Source organism: Danio rerio, chromosome 20, assembly GCF_052040795.2.
Source record: "Danio rerio strain M-AB ecotype USA chromosome 20, GRCz13ab, whole genome shotgun sequence".
NCBI classification, from domain to species: Eukaryota; Metazoa; Chordata; class Actinopteri; order Cypriniformes; family Danionidae; genus Danio; species Danio rerio.
This window is the reverse complement of record NC_141040.1, coordinates 5326165-5342599: the sequence shown is the minus strand read 5'-3', so window position 1 is coordinate 5342599 and position 16435 is coordinate 5326165. Positions and strand designations below refer to the sequence as shown.

At 40.6% G+C, this 16435-nt stretch overlaps 1 protein-coding gene and 1 long non-coding RNA gene across 5 annotated transcripts in view; one reads left to right on the top strand and one right to left on the bottom strand.

The window, feature by feature from the left end:
* ccdc85cb (coiled-coil domain containing 85C, b) overlaps window positions 1-16435 on the top strand; it is a 74299-nt gene that overhangs the window by 17754 nt on the left and 40110 nt on the right.
* Window positions 3976-8396, bottom strand: LOC147839012 (uncharacterized). Its single transcript, XR_015518120.1, has 3 exons — window positions 8231-8396; window positions 6770-7777; window positions 3976-5619 (listed from the first exon to the last, which is right to left on the bottom strand). It is a non-coding gene; the product is annotated as an uncharacterized LOC147839012 (long non-coding RNA).

Here is a 16435-nt window from a genome sequence, read left to right as displayed (position 1 = left end):
AGGTTTGTTTTAAAAAATGGCACCATACCTACTTCATACACGCTAGATCGATGAGTAGAATAACAGCTGTCTCTCAACCTAAAGTACATTCATTTGTCAAGCCTTAAAACTGATATATAAGAGCACTGCAGCACATTGCAGATTAGTCTTTTTCACAGAAATTATCCTTAGTCCAGAGACACTGTCCCTGCTGTTCTGAATACTAGGAATGGGGCTGTTACGCAACCCACACTAATTGGGGAAACTCATGAATCTGGTGGAATATATCACCACTGGTTGAGCTCAGTTTTTTTTTTTTTTACCACAGATGTGTCAGTCAGGGCTTTGCAGAAACTGCATTGAAGCCATTTCCATCATATGAAGCCGGAGTTTGCCTGGGGTCTCTGTATTGCGGTTTCATTTTACTCATAGCTGCCCAGACTAGTGAATCCTTGGTGGTTATTAATTATACAAGACAGTAGCTGTGTTTCCATCCACCTATCAGTAAGTGCTTTTGGAATATCGCTTAGAAAATGTGAAATTGCACATTCAAACATTTGAGTTGAAAACAAAAAGTCAGTGATTTTGTTTTAAAGGGCACCTATTTTACCATTTTTTCAAGATTTAAGAGAAGTCTTTTGTGGCTCCAGAATGTGTCTGTAAAGTTTCAGCTCAAAACACCCATCAGATTCATTATTATTGATGAATTACCAACCTACGTCACACATGACGTCACACGGGTTCCCGGTGGCAAAAAGAGACCGGTTGCAATAGCAAATGTCATTTTGTGCTGAAGGAGTCCAAAAACCTGCCTAGTTAACCGAATTAACCTAGTTAAGCCTTTAAATGTCACTTTTCCCTGCTGAAAAATCCAGCTTAAACCAGCCTAGGCTGGTTGGCTGGTTTTAGCTGGTCGACCAGGCTGGTTTTAGAGGGGTTTTGGCCACTTCCAGGCTGGTTTCCAGCCATTTCCAGCCTGGTCTTAGCTGGTCAGGCTGGGAGATGACCAGCTAAAACCAGCTTGACCAGCCTAGCCAAGCTGGGAGTCCAGCCAAAACCAGCTATGTCCAGCTTAAACCAAGCTGGTCAAGCTGGTTTTAGCTGGACTTGGCTGGTAATTTTCCAGCCTGACCAGCTAAGACGAGGCTGGAAATTACTGTAAACCAGCCTGGAAATGGCCAAAACCCCTCTAAAACCAGCCTGGTCTACAAGCTAAAACCAGCCAACCAGCCTAGGCTGGTTTAAGCCGGATTTTTCAGCAGGGTAAGCTGTATAGAAAAGGGGTTTCAGCGGGGTCTTAAAAAGTCTTAAATTCGCTGTTCTAGGTCTTAAATATTTTGCACAGGTCTAATTTTTCCGATGTCCATGTAACACTACATCTAATTCTCATTTTAGATGTTTTCTTGGTGTTGTAGTTCTTTATTTCACTATAGTCCAATTGTAATTTGTGGTATTACAACTACAAATAAGACAAGCATGCACTAGCCTCAGTGCGCGCGGCAAATGTGACGTCATCGCTGTGTTTGCGGAGGTTCGCTTTGGGTGCGCGCATCATGATTTCCGCTGGCGGAGCTTATGAAATGTTTTGAGACTCGAGTGAACAGTTCGCACGGGGCCACGTTTGATTTGAGTTGAATATAAGTGAGGTTTATTTATAAACAAATTTCGAGAGGATCACGTGCTTATGATTGTTCACAGCTGTTCCAACTTTAGCTAATGACTGATTATCCTATCAGACGATCCTTAACTCAGTATAAATAACCAGAGTTTTCTCATCTCAATATCTTCGTCTTGAAGAAACCCCCCCCACCCAACCCTACTTTCCCTCCTTTCAAATGGGCGTCACAGTGGCCAGCGATTAGCGCTGTTGCCTCACAGCAAGAATGCCCCTGGTTTAATTCCTTTCCAAACCAGACGGCATTTCTGTGTGGAGTTCTCCCCGTGGTCGCGTGGGTTTTCCCCGGGTCCTCCGGTTTCCTCCCACAGTTCAAAAACAAGCACTCTAAACAATTAATCCAAATACTTTAGCTAAACTCTGAGTACACCTTTCAGCATCTATATCTGACACTTAGCTACAACAAGCAAGAAGGGGAGTCATCGAGATCTACCTGAGCTCAAACTCCCCTCTCACCTTGCAACAGGAGGGAGCCCAGGGCTCGAGGATCTTATAAGCTCAGGGCTCTCTCCCGGGACAGCACGCCAAACTAGCTTTATTATCAATCATCAGCTAAGTGTGAACTCTTGAAAACACTTTGAAGAGATTTTGTCTGAAACAGGTACGACTGTACAGACATCTTAACTATCCGTCCATGCGAGATCATAGGGAGAACCAGATGACCAATAATTCTTGCATAGAAATTGCAACAGCAGTAAGAAAGGAGTTTTTGTAAAGGTTTGGATAAGGGATAAGTTTGTTAAATCAACAACAACAACAAAAAGACCATGGCAAAAGTGGAGTCCCAGGTTGTTTTAATATTACAGAATATGCTTTTCCACCAGTCATAGGTTTTACACTGATGTATAGGCCTATATCAGAATTTTGAATTTAAAACAATTTACAAGTTACAAACTAAAATTGTTTTTTTATATTTCCTATATGATGTTTAACAGAGCAAGGAAATTTTCACAGTATGTCTGATAAATAAATTTTCATCTGGAAAAAGTCTTATTTGTTTTATTTGTGCTAGAATAATAACATAAGAAAAACATTTAACTCAATATTATTAGCCCCTTTAAACAATATATTTTCTACAGAACAAACAATCATTATACAATAACTTGCCTACCCTTATAGCAGAATATCTCTGGCCCAGATCAGGCCCACACCATCATCATTGTTTGGCCCACATGTCGCAGTGAATTACGGTACATGACTGGACCAAGTCTGGTTTCCAGACAAGAGGCAAACATGGACCATATCTGGGCCAAGTCTCAGCCAAGTTAATAACCCATAACTGGGCCTGAACTGGGCCAGATATGTTGGTGTGTCATGACTGCAATTTCTTTTAAAAGCCCATTAAGCATTTCGCTTTATGGCTGTGCTTTTACTTGAAGTGACCTGATTGGTAGAATTTTTTCTTTACTCAAAACTAATTTAAATGTATTTTAAAAGTGGGTCAGGATAGGCCAAACTTAAGTGGACCACATATACATTTTAACATCTGGGCCAAATACTACATTTGATATCTGGCCCATGTCTTGAGTGCCACCTGTAAGACGGTGCCACCTCAGCCAAACCTGGGCCATGTTTGGCCCACATGCTGTATGCCAGTGCCGGCTGAATGCCTGCTGTGCCAGCTTTATGCCAAATCTGGGCCAGAATTCTTTGCTACCTGGGTATAATTACCCTAACCTGCCTAGTTAACCTAATTAACCTAGTTAAGCCTTTAAATGCCACTTTAAGCTGTATAGAAGTGTCTTGAAAAATATCTAGTCAAATATTATTTACTGTCATCATGGCAAAGATCAAATAAATCAGTTATTAGTGATGAATTATTAAAACCATTATGTTTATAAATGTGTTGAAGAAATCTGCTCTCCATTAAACAGAAAATGGGAGAAAATAAACAGGAGGGCGAATAATTCAATAATTCTGACTTCAACTGTACTTTTGATTCATATCTTTGAATGGAAACGTAGCTAGTGGGAGCTGCTATGATGAGACTCAATACATTTGAATATGACTTCACAAGAGTCTTGGAATGTCACCAATAGCTGGCGTAGGGAAGAAATTCAGAGATACTATTGCATGCGCTTTTATGTGGAAAGACATGGTTTGGAGAGGGATGCTGGCATGGTTGTGGTTGGTTGGCATGTTGAGGTAATGTTTTTCCAAGGTCAGTTGCATAATATGTGGTCAGATAATAACAAGGAGTCTTGACCATAGAACATATAAACATAGGCTCTTGTACAAATGCTCAAGCTAAAGCCATAGATCATAGACAAGAGTTTACAGCTTCTGCGTCTTTGAGAAGCAACCTCTGAATTTCATTCAAATTAAGTGAAGTTTATTCATAAACTAATTTCGAGAGGAGCACGTGATTATGATTGAACACGGCTGGTTCTGCATTAGCATGCTTGATCCACCAATCAGGCCATTCCTAACCACTATAAAGAGCCAGGGTTTTCTCACTACAGTCATCTTCGATTTGAAGAATCCCCCCTTCCACCCCTACCTTTTCACCTTTCCCTCCATAGGGCAGCACGGTGGCTCAGTGACTAGCTCTGTCGCCTCACAGCAAGAACGTCACCGGTTCTAGTTCCTTAACAGGCCGGTGGTCGTTTCTGTGTGTAGTTTGCATGTTCTTCCCGTGCTTGCGTGGGTTTTCCCCGGGTTCTCCGGTTTCCTCCCACATTCCAAAAACATGTACAACAAGTTAATCGTTAAATCTAAATTTCAATACAGGTAATCTAATAATGCAGCATATCTTTTAATAGCCTTCAATCTTAATCTTTAGCTATTATAAAAAAGGGGAGTTGTCGAGATCTACCTGAGCTCGAGGCTCCCCTCTCTTCCTCCAAACGGGAGGGAGCCCAGGGCTCAAGAACCTTCGAGCTCAGGGCTCTCTCCCGGGAGAGCATGCCAAACTTGCTTATAATCAATCATCAGCTAAGTGTGAACTCTTGAAATACAATTATTCATTCATTCATTCATTCATTCATTTTGTTTTCAGCTTAGTCCCTTTATTAATCCGGGGTCACCACAGCGAAATGAACCGCTAATCAGCACATTTTAACGCAGTACATTTTTCTTGAATCCTTTATTCATTAGTTCTATCCGTCCTTCTTTCCTTTCTTCCTTCCATTCCTTGTTTGCCTCTTTCTTCATTCGGTCCTTCTTTCCGTTTCTCATTTATTCCATTTAGTGATCGTTTAAGGCTGTTTAGCAATTTCAATCTTCACCTTCATTTTCTCATCAGCGATATGTAGTCTAAACAGTCTCTGGGTCATTTCATGTAAACATTTTAGACATTTTTTTAAAAGTTCAGGACACCCTGGAGAACTTTTTTTTATATATATTAACAGATTTGTGTGTGTTGAGCATCAATTAAGACAATATTGAGCTTTTGTCAGCTCATTTCAGCTTCCGGGTTTAAAATGATTTTTGGGGAGGGATCAAAATCGGCGACGTAGCGCAGTACTGCAAGTGCAATGATGACGCGTCGGTTTCTCATTATTATTCATAGCGGAGTTTTCTTATCCTATGAGAAGAGCCAGCTGGTTAATTATTCATGACAGCACGCGCTTTCCGAAGGCAAGGCAGACGCAGACCTGCCAGAACAGTGCCAAGCTCAAGCTGTGAGCCACGGACACACGGCACGCAGTAGCCGTTTATGAAGGCTTGTATGTGTTTGTTTCCATGATCCACGGGGTTTGTTTCATGTTTTTCCCCGCGATCCTGTCAGGGCCGATCATACAGCAAAGCTGTGTGTGTGATGCAAGCGTTTTTGTCGGGAGAGCAACACGAGAATTGGGGAATGGCGGATGTTGTCTTGTATCAGGAGTTCATTCACATTCAGACACATCGCCGTGCTGCTGTGTTTGCCTAAATCCTGCAGATTACCAGCAGGATTAATGGTTAAAATAGACAGGTCAGGAGACCTGCTCCACTGAGTCTGCATTCAGATCTATGATTCAGACCTGGGGCCTCATGTATTAACGCTGCGTACGCACAAAAACTTTGCGTACGCCAGGTTTCACGCTCAGAATCGCTCACGTTTGGATTTACTAACAATGAACTGAACGTGGGAATGTGCGCAACTTCACGGCAGCTTTCTGGCAGGCGTACGCACATTTTTTGTGCGTGTCTGTTTTATTTCCATTGGCGACTCCTAGAGGCAGTTGTGTTAAATTCCTCTCTACAAAGTGTCTGAGCCTTGCAATGGCAGCTGTATGAGACGGGTTCAGCAGGTATATAAGGTTTCCATACCATACATTTGACCAGCCAAACATTAAAGCACAATTTGCAGCAGTCGCCTGTTTTCCCATTGTAATCTGAGCAATCCACCGCACGCACATTGCTATAAAGACACTATCTGAAGATGAATTTGCATGCGTGAATCAGAAACATTTCCATTCAATAAATGTGCAAATAAAATATGATGCTTATTGATATGAACTTATTGATGATTCCTACTTGTCTTTCTCGTGATAAATAGTGGGCAAAATCTGATATGTTGCGGGGGAAAAAACAAGAAAGAAATCATCAGACGCTGGATTCGAGCCGAGTTCATGCTCGAACGGAACTATTCATGATCACATGCGTCTTACAAGGTGCGCCACTGAGACTGGTAAGGGTACCGCAACATTTTACAGATATAAACCACAGTATTTCTATCTTTGATGCACTCAGTGCGATGTTCAGACCCAACTGTGTTAACCGTATCAGCTAAACTCTCCCACTCTATTTTTTTCTTTTGTTGTTAATTCCGGAGAACAAACTTGCAAATAACACCGCTTTTCTCCGGTCTACCTCCGAAAGCAGCACCTCCAATTCACATTCTGTTCAAAGTTTCTCTTTTTGCTTGCTTTTTCCATTGCTTTTTCGTTGGGTTTTGCCATTAGCATAGTCATTAGCATATTCATACAGGGGAGGAGGCAGGAAGGGGTTTTGTGCTCGTGCATGTTGCGCTCAGTTTCACGTTCATTCAGATGTACAAAAGAATATGCGTGAGATTCGGCGTACGCAGTGTTTCATACATCTGAATTTTTTTCTGCGTACGCACATTTACAGCTTTGTGCGTACGCAATGTTTTAGTAAGATTTCCACGCAAGTCTTCGTACATGAGGCCCCTGGTGATCGAGGGAGAATCCTCATTTATAGTGTTTACATGAACACGATTATCTTTATAAGGATATAAATTGTGGTTGTTTGTATATGAAATTACGAATAACAAATGTAGCAGGGCATTAAATTACTGTTTATTTCTTTGCATTTTAACTTTGTAAACTATAAACTCATGCGTCTTCTCAGGGTTTGTCTCAATTTGTGAGCTAACTGAAACTGACATCAACAGTTGTTCGCTCCCCTTCTCCCCTGCTGGCCACGCCCACTCCTGCCCGATGCTCGCGGAGCTCCACGCCCATTAATCATGCATCTTTTGAAAAAATTCTGAAGTAGACTCTAACCGAAAGTGGGGGGTGTCATGGCCCTTTAATACTACCAAATGGTTTGCTGCATTATAAAGCGCACCTGTCTTGAGGCTGTTTAGTTTGATGCGATTTACTTTTCTATGTGGGATTTGATTGGACATGAATCCCAAGACTGATTTTTCTACTTTAGCCAATCCCCATAGACAAGAAAAACAAAAGTAGTGCAGTTTGAAGGAAAGTAGTGGAGTAAACGTACCGATACAGCACTTAAAATGTACTCAAGTGAAAGTCCACATTTTAAAAACTACTTAGTAAGTTACATTTCCTGGGAAAAACTACTTAATTACAGTTTTTTGAGTATTTGTAATTAGTTACTGTACACCACTGGTTGGGACAACATGAAGGAATTAAGTTAACTTGTTAGTGTTTACAAATGTACAGTTTTTCTTGTTTGCTTTGATGCAGCCGTCAACTGAAACTCCACATTTTCAAAACAGTTAACACACAGGCCTAAACAGCGGCACTCATGGTCAAAATGAAACATTATGCTTGCAAAATGCACATACCGTGTCAAAACATTTAAAATATGCAACAAAAGCTAGTTTTACCTTCAAACAACACAACTTGCAAACAAGTATATGAGCTCTTTCAATTATTCATTAAACAATGGACAACAAAAAACAAAATACAGAACTCAGTGTGAATTCTATTTGGGCTGTCAAATTGGCCTTTTTGCAAAGAATTGGATCAAGAATAAGAAATGCTTTGATTAAACTTATATTGAATTCATGACATTTTTCAAACTGTGGTTGAAAACTAAAATACGGCTGCATCAAAGCAAACAAGAAAAACTGTAAGTCCTCCAGAAAGCAAAGCGCATCTTCTGAGATTACAGTTTTTCTCGATTGCTTGGATGTAGTTGTCAACTGAAACTCCACATTTTCAAAACAGTTAACACACAGGCCTAAACAGCGGCACTCATGGTCAAAATGACACATTTTGCTTGCAAAAGGCACATACCGTGTCAAAACATTTAACATATGCAACAAAAGCTAGTTTTACCTTCAAACAACACAACTTGCAAACAAGTATATGAGCTCTTTCAATTAATCATTACACAATGCACAACAAAATACAAAATACAGAACTCAAAATGCACCACCATTGCTTGCCATTGTAGCTTATAGCCAATGGCATTTGTTGTCTCTATTTGGGCTGTCAATTTCGCCTTTTTGCAAAGAATTGGATCAAGAATAAGATGTGCTTTGATTGAATATATATTGAATACATGACATTTTTCAAACTGTGGCTGAAAACTGAAATACTGTATATAAAAAAAACAGACAAAAGTAATAAAATACTGTAAATATTAGAGAAAACACATGTAAACTAATATACAGTCAAATCTATTGGGAGTATATGACATGTCCATATTGACCACCTCCATCAATGCTGGCACAGAACAACACAGACCTTCCATCGTTTTTATAAGGTTTGCAGACTGATGGCTAATTGAAGATTTGTGTGAAGGAGTGTCAAACCGGTGCTTCAGTGATTTCATACTGATGTTGGTAGTTTTTAATAGTTAGGAATAGATGGATTCTGTTTGGTTACCAAAACTAAAACAATGGAGTTTGAACTGCTTGAATGACATCTGTGTTAACTGTTTGGAAAAATGGTAGGGAAAATGTGTCAACCCAATGAGAAAGGGTTTACACATTTGCAAGACCGGTCCTCTGCTCTGCTGGGATAGTGATAATGAAAATGAATAGGAACCCAGTTTCTTTAACCAGGTTAAAGCAAACTAGAAAAACTGTAATTCACTTTTCTGTTATTACCTTTAGGGGATTGCTTTTCCCCCCCCTTATTTTTCTAGATTTCTTTATTATACCACACATGCTAGTGATGTGTGAACAGCAGTACAACTTATATATATTCCCTAGTTGCCTTGTTAAGTTTCTTGTGAAACATTATCAGTCCATGGCAAACACCATTGAACTTGTTGTATAAACCTATGGTAGCCTCCAGAATTACTAAGAATTTAAAGGACATATTTGTACATGCATACACATGTTGTTCTGATCACTTCTAGTGAAATTCCTGTGAGCCGTTGACAAGTAAATCAAAAATGTCCTAATAGTGTTTTTAGCAGTGTGGGACACATATACGACTGTCAACAGCTCAAAAAATGTGTTTTGGTGTTTCGTGACCCTTTAAACTCAAGCATCAGACAGACATATTTTGCCTGGTTTAAGCTGGTCAAGCTGGTTTTAGCTGGTCATTTTTTCGCCTGACCAGCTAAGACCAGGCTGGAAATGGCCAAAACCCCTCTAAAACCAGCCTGGTTGACCAGCTAAAACCAGCCAGTCAGCCTAGGCTGGTTTAAGCTATTTTTTTCAGTAGGGTATCCAAAGGACAGCCAGGATCTTTACCTTTAGCAAATGCTAGCTTCTCTGAAATTTCCTACCATACCTACATGATAATTGAAAAATTGAAAATTGGTTGGTTACATAAACAGAAGCTAGATTATTTAAAGCTTTATAGGTAAGAAGCAATATTTTATAATCAATACGGAGCTTAACAGGCAGCCAGTGTAAGGAGGATAAAACTGGAGTGATATCATATTTTCTAGACCTGGTAAGAACTCTGGCTGCTGCATTTTGTACTAGCAGAAGTTTATTAATAGAGGATGCTGGGGAACCAGCAAGCAGAGCGTTACAGTAATCTTATCTAGAGGTCATAAAAGCATGGACTAGCTTTTCTGCATCTGAGATGAATAGCATGCTTCATAAATTAGCAATATTTCTTAGATGAAACAAGGCTGGTTTTTGTAAACAAAAGCTAAGTTGCTGTCTAATATACACCCAGATCTTTTACAGTAGCGCTAATACTAACTTTGTATCGCTCTAATTGCAGGTCGAGTTGTAAAATCTGCTGTGTACAGGATTTTGGCCCAATAAGTAATACTTCGGTTTTGTCAGAATTTATCAGACAACGTGATTGTCATGAGGCCATTATAAATGTGTTATGAATACTTTTCCACATACTTTTTTTCAGTAGAAACAAAATTAATTTGTTTAAGCTATTTTTTTCAGTAGGGTATCCAAAGGACAGCCAGGATCTTTAACTTTAGCAAATGCTAGCTTCTCTAAAATTTCCTACCATACCTTTAGTAGGTGAATCTCACAAAAAGGCATTTCAAAAATGAAAATTGAGTCTTCCTAAACCCCTGATACATCAACCCAAGCTCCTTCTGAAAACGTAGTCCCGTGGACGATTCTGGAGACCGCGAAATACGTCCCAGGAGGTACGTATGGCTGCATTTCATTTTTTTAAGCAAACGCAACGGGGCGGTATGACGGCGTTCCCTTTCGCTCTTGCCGGCTGACCGCGTACCTCCGTGTGTTAGGGCTTTCCCGCCGCAGTCAGTTTGTCCCGTCAGCTCATCGTGTGCGACAGCGGACTTCAGATGCAGAGAAAAGGAGTTGACAAAGGCGTCAGGGTTAGAGTCCGGGGAAGAGCGGTTCCAGAAATCAGGTAAGACAAAAACAGTATCCAAAAAATAAAGCGAACGAGTTCATAACAGGGTGAGAACGTGGTGAAATCCAAAAACGTGGTTAAAAATAAAAAAAAACAGACGAGGGTTTTTCTTTTTCTAGACGGCTTTTCTAAATTGTTGCTCGGGTTTAGGGAAGTGAGCGAGCGGGCGGTCAATCGATAAAACTGGTTGGGTTCAGGGAAGGAGTAGGGTGGGTCAGCCGATTGGCCGGTCACGCAGTCAATCATTCGGTCAGTCAGACAGCGGCCTCTGGTGGGTTGACGCGAGAACAGCGCGGGTGCGAACGGCACTCCGAGAGACATTCGAAATACGAAAAGCACACAACGGCCTCTCGCGGATTCGCGAAAACAAAAACTGCACAAATACGTACCCCCCGGGACGTATTTCGCGGTCTCCAGAAACGTCGGCTGGACTACGTTCTCAGAATGAGCCTGGGTTGGGATAAATAGAATCCTGGGTAATCTGTAAGCATGATTAACACTGCTCATAAAATCCCTCAGGTTAACGAATAACCCTGGGTATTCAAACATGTAAAGGGTACAGTGTACATTTATAAACCCTAGGTTAGGGTTATTCAGTTCTTTGGCTGTTTTAACTCTCGCAAGATGTTCAAAGCCAAGAAAACAAAGACAAAAGTGCAAGTGGATGAAAACAAGGAGCAAAGTATATCATCTTACCACTACTCCAGTTAACAAGCTTTCCATCTTCCTTACTTTTCTCTCTCTGACTGCTGTTCACAAGTTGCACACTTCAATACTGGAATATCACGATGGTCCTTGCTGCTCAATTTCTAATTGGCTGTCTGTTGCCAAGCGCCCAGCAGCAACAAACAAACACCACTCTATTCCACACTGAACAAAGTTAGCATAGCAATGCAGGGTTAACAGCACAAATCCCTGCTGAAAAATCCAGCTTAAACTAGCTTAGGCTGGTTGGCTGGTTTTAGCTGGTTGACCAGGCTGGTTTTAGAAGGGTTTTGGCCATTTCCAGGCTGGTTTCCAGCCATTTCCAGCCTGGTCTTAGCTGGTCAGGCTGGAAAATGACCAGCTAAATCCAACTAAAACCAGCTTCACCTGCCTGGTTTAAGCTGGACATAGCTGGTTTTGGCTGAACTCCTAGCCTGGCTAGGCTGGTCAAGCTAGTTTTGGCTGGATTTGGCTGGTCATTTTCCAGCCTGACCAACTAAGACCAGGCTGGAAATGGCTGGAAACCAGCCTGGAAATAGCCAAAACCCCTCTAAAACCAGGCTGGTTGACCAGCTAAAACCAGTCAACAAGCCTAGGCTGGTTTAAGCTGAATTTTTCTGTAGGGATGCGATGCTAACTCTGCTCTGGAGCACGGTTTTAAAACTCTGGCTAAAATCCTGTACTAACACTGCTGTTAAATTAACTGTGTGAAGCGTGTCTTTAACCTGGGGTTAAAAGCTGTGTTAATGACGATAACCAGAGGTGTGATAAACTCTAATGTTTAATAATCTCTTTGTACATCATGAAAGATTCCTGTATTGATAAAAAAAAAACTGCCAGTATACAACTAAAATGCAAATTCGCTGTTACCCTGAAACAAAATGTCTTAATTCATGGCTCCAAATTAAGCCTTTAAGCCTTTTGAATAAGTTTCAACATCACTGGAAAAATGCTTTCTCTTCAAAGATCTCCGCAACGCTAGTGGCCCATGGTGGACGATGTGAAATTTGGACTTGCCCAGAAAAAACACAGATAATTGAAGTTTGTGTCTTCCAAGATAAACACTTTGGCGTCTTGGGTTACATAAGGGTTACGCTTGCCAGTGGTGAGATCACACCCTCTACCCAGCTTAGAGGATGCATTGAAATTCCGAGGCTTGTGGTGTCAGCGCTACTTAAAAACTGGAATCCGCTAGAATTGTACCGCAGGCGCTCAGTATGACACCCAGCAGCAAACAAACATCTTAAATACGGCAGCCTGACTTGTTTGTCTCCTCGTGAGAGAAGAGAACATGTGATCTACACCTGAGTTTTGCTAGGTGATTTAGGTGATTTTTTTAAAATCACGGTCTTTAATGAAGGAATTGGTCACACCCATCCTATTATATAATCATCACATTCTGAAATGAATTTTTTTTTTAATATTATACATCACATTAAACACTATAACAATCAGTTTCACTTGAAACCTTATCATGTCCCCTTGGTGATCTTGCAGTAAATCAAATATTTATTGGACATTTGCAGTGGCTGTAATGTGCTCGGCTGTGCCTCTCAAGGCCATCTGATGATGTGATGTGTCTTCTGTCTCCAGGGGAAATGATGTTGATCCTCTTGCTCTTGGAGCTAATAGACCTGAGGCATCTTATTGAAATGGTCAAATTAACCATGTAATGATCAAATTAAATTGCTAAATTAATATCAACTAGCAGGATTAACAACAGAGAGGCAGCACTTACCTCTAGCAGGAAAAATAATTTATTTGTTTTTTCCGTTTACAAAGGTACAGAGTTTTCTTTTTTGGAGAGCAGGTTATACACAAATGAATGTAATTGTAATTTTTAAAAATGATATCTTGTATTTATCTGTTTGACAAAATTAGATGTTTCATTTAGCGCTGTAATCACAATAATCGCAGCACCCACCTTGTGTTTGCAGCAGGGGTTCTCACACCTAGTCCTGGATGGCCGGCGTCCTTTAGATTTTAGCCCCAACTTGCCTCAACACACCTGCAAGGATGTTTCTAGAAAGCCTAGTTAGAGCTTGATTAGCTACTCCAGGTGTGTCAGATTGGGGTTGGAACCAAACTTTGCAGGACACCACCCCTCCAGGTCTAACGCCCCATTCACACTGGACGTCAGGTGTTGCTGAACTGCGTTGTGGATCCGTCAGCGCCGCTTCAGAGGTGTTGCTCGCTGCAGAAGTTGGGACTAGTTCAACTTTTCAAGCGCTGATGGAAGCGTCAGCCAATCAGATTGCTGTATGCAAATACACCAGCTAGACAGTGGCCTATTGCTGACTGAATTTCATTGGCTGACGCTGCTATGACGATTGCGGCAGCCCCAACTTCAGACACGCCTTTAGTCAAGTGTTGACGCTGAAGCCTTGTGTGAATGGGGCATAAGAGCGGGCCGCAGAATAGTCAGGGCCGCATCCGCGAACCCCCCGGTCCGTGACACCCACCCCTCCCTCCTGGTCCTCACTTTCATCCGCGAACCAGTTTGTATGGTATATTTTCCATTATTTAGAATTCAATTTAAATCAGCCTTTAGGCTTGATAGTCAGGTTGGCTCCTGTCGGTTCTCAATATGGCAACCTGCGCTTGCATTTGCTTTGATCCAGGAATGCAATACCAAGTTCAACCACTGGGTGTCAAACTTACATACTGCACCTTTAAGTATGAGCTGATCCTGGTTGTTTGTTTTTTGTTACGTCATAATTCATGTGCTGCTCCAGTCATTTTAACATCTATAGTGCTTTATACAATGCAAATAACAGCCAATAATCAAAAATCAGGTATGAATTTAAAACAACTTCAGTTCATAAGGCACAGTTAATTCCATAGAATGCTGCTTTTGTTCTAGAGTAGATAGTTCAATAATGATTCAATTCAGTTTAACACTAATGTCAATGTTGAATGTGATTCGATGTAGCTCTGCCAGCTCAGTGATGGTCAATCATTATAATAATAATAATACCTTTTATTTATAGGCGCCAATCATTTGGGCTGTATCCAGCTGACCATGAGATATGAGGATAGCGAAAGAAAGATAAACTAGCAAAATGACAACAGAAGAGAAACAAAGTGTCATACTAAAAAGTACTGCATAATTTAATGGTGCTTTCACACCTGTGAATCGATTCAGTTGTTCTGAAACAGAGATTACAATTGTTACATTGTTGCTCTTTGCTCTTGGAGCTGTTCGCTTTCACACTGCAAAGTTTCTAATCGGACCAAAAGAGCTAAAACAAGATACGTGTGAGTAAACTCTCCTCACATTGGTCAGAGTGTCAGGGTTTATTTTGCAGCGTCCCGCTCAGCTGTCAGGAGAGGTGGTGGTTTGGTGGTGATTGACAGGGTGAGCGCGCGACGTGTCTGAGGAGTGAGAAGGGTGCGCGACGATGCTTATTTGAGGACCGGGAGGAAGACGCGAGATTACCGGGAGATCATCACTCGTTTGCGGGCATCCGGAGACTCGCGAAACTTCCCGCCCTACTCATAATTCTCTCTTCATATAGCCGAATGCCTATTACATATCCATAAAACACTGTGATATAACTGCGCTCGGATCGGATCGCTTTCTCACTGCAATCGAACCGCTCCAGGGTTCGTTTCAATCGAGCCGAGACCACCTCATTCAAGCGATCTCGGAGCGATTACTTTGGCGCGGAACAGAGCACGATTGCCCTGTTCACATATGCCAAACGAACCGCGCTAACTGGGCAAACGAGATACGTTCCGAAACAAAAGTGTAGGTGTGAAAGCACCCTAAAACGCCTGGGAGCTCAAGCTTAAAAGAATAGTTTACCCCCCAACCCTCTGCCCCCCCAAAATGTAGTCCCCTTCCAGTGGTTCCAAACCTTACAAGTTTTTTTTTTTTTTTTTAATGAACTCTAAAGAAGATATTTTAAAGAAAGCTGAAAGCCTGTAACCAGTTACGTGCAATGTAAGTAAACAGATGTTGTGGAAGTTAAAGATTACAGGTTTTCAACATTTTTCAAAATACCTTCTTTTGTGTTCTACAGAAAAGAGAAACTCAGAAACGAGTAAATGGCAGAATTTTCATTTATAGGATTAACTATTCCTTTTGAAGATTAATGTAAGTTTGAAGTACTGGCATCATACATAACAAAGGTGATTTTTTAATTGTATTATTTTGCCATCATTAGTGCCACTAAGTGGCATGACAAAATAATGACTTTTCAAACATAGTCTTTTAAAAGACAACTCACTTTTAGAAATATAATTCATTTGACAGCATGAATCCCTTTAAACACAAGACATAAATATTAAAACGCTCCTTGGCTTCCTAACAGAGCAAATCGACAGCACATTTGTCTTCCTGAGGAGGCGACTCAGCTAGGAGCAAATTGCTTCATTTGTAGTTGTGTGCTCAAGTGTAGAGCAAGGTCACTGTTGCAGTCAATGATTAAACGAACAAAAAATGTCTAGGTAATGATTGCAGGTGTACTGTAATGACTTACTTTTCTTCCTTGGAAAACAAACGTTGGTTTCTGTTTTTGTCCATGTTAGGAATTTGAATACAGAGCTGTTTGGGATTTTAGTATTGTATAGTTTTGAAGGCCGTCCAGCTAATTCCTACGACATTCTACCAGAAGCGTACATTATCTGTCCTTGAAATAAAAACATAAATGCAGTGAATAAAAGTATTTCATCTTAAAAGATTACTAAATGGCCTGATGGTGGATTTCTGTGAGTGGTTCTGTGAAGAAATATGTCATTAATTTGGTTCTCAGATTTTTGTTCTTTATTAAAAACACTTTACAATTGTAAATACCCTGTCATTATCTTTGTCCTCAGCCCACTTGAATAGAAGAAAAAAACTTCAGAAATATCAACTTTAAGTAGTTATTATTTACATCAGTTGATTAAAAACATGAACATATGTACAAATAAATACTATTATCGTCCTCATGTTTGGGTCAGTTCTGTCACATTTGCATTAAGTTTAACATAAAATGCGTGCACTACACTTTTAAAGAGCCCCTATTATACATTAAAAAGGGTCATATTTTGGTTTTAAGGGTCTCCATTAACAGGCTGATGTACATGCAAGGTCAAAAAACACTTTCATGGTCTTATAATATGCATTTATTTT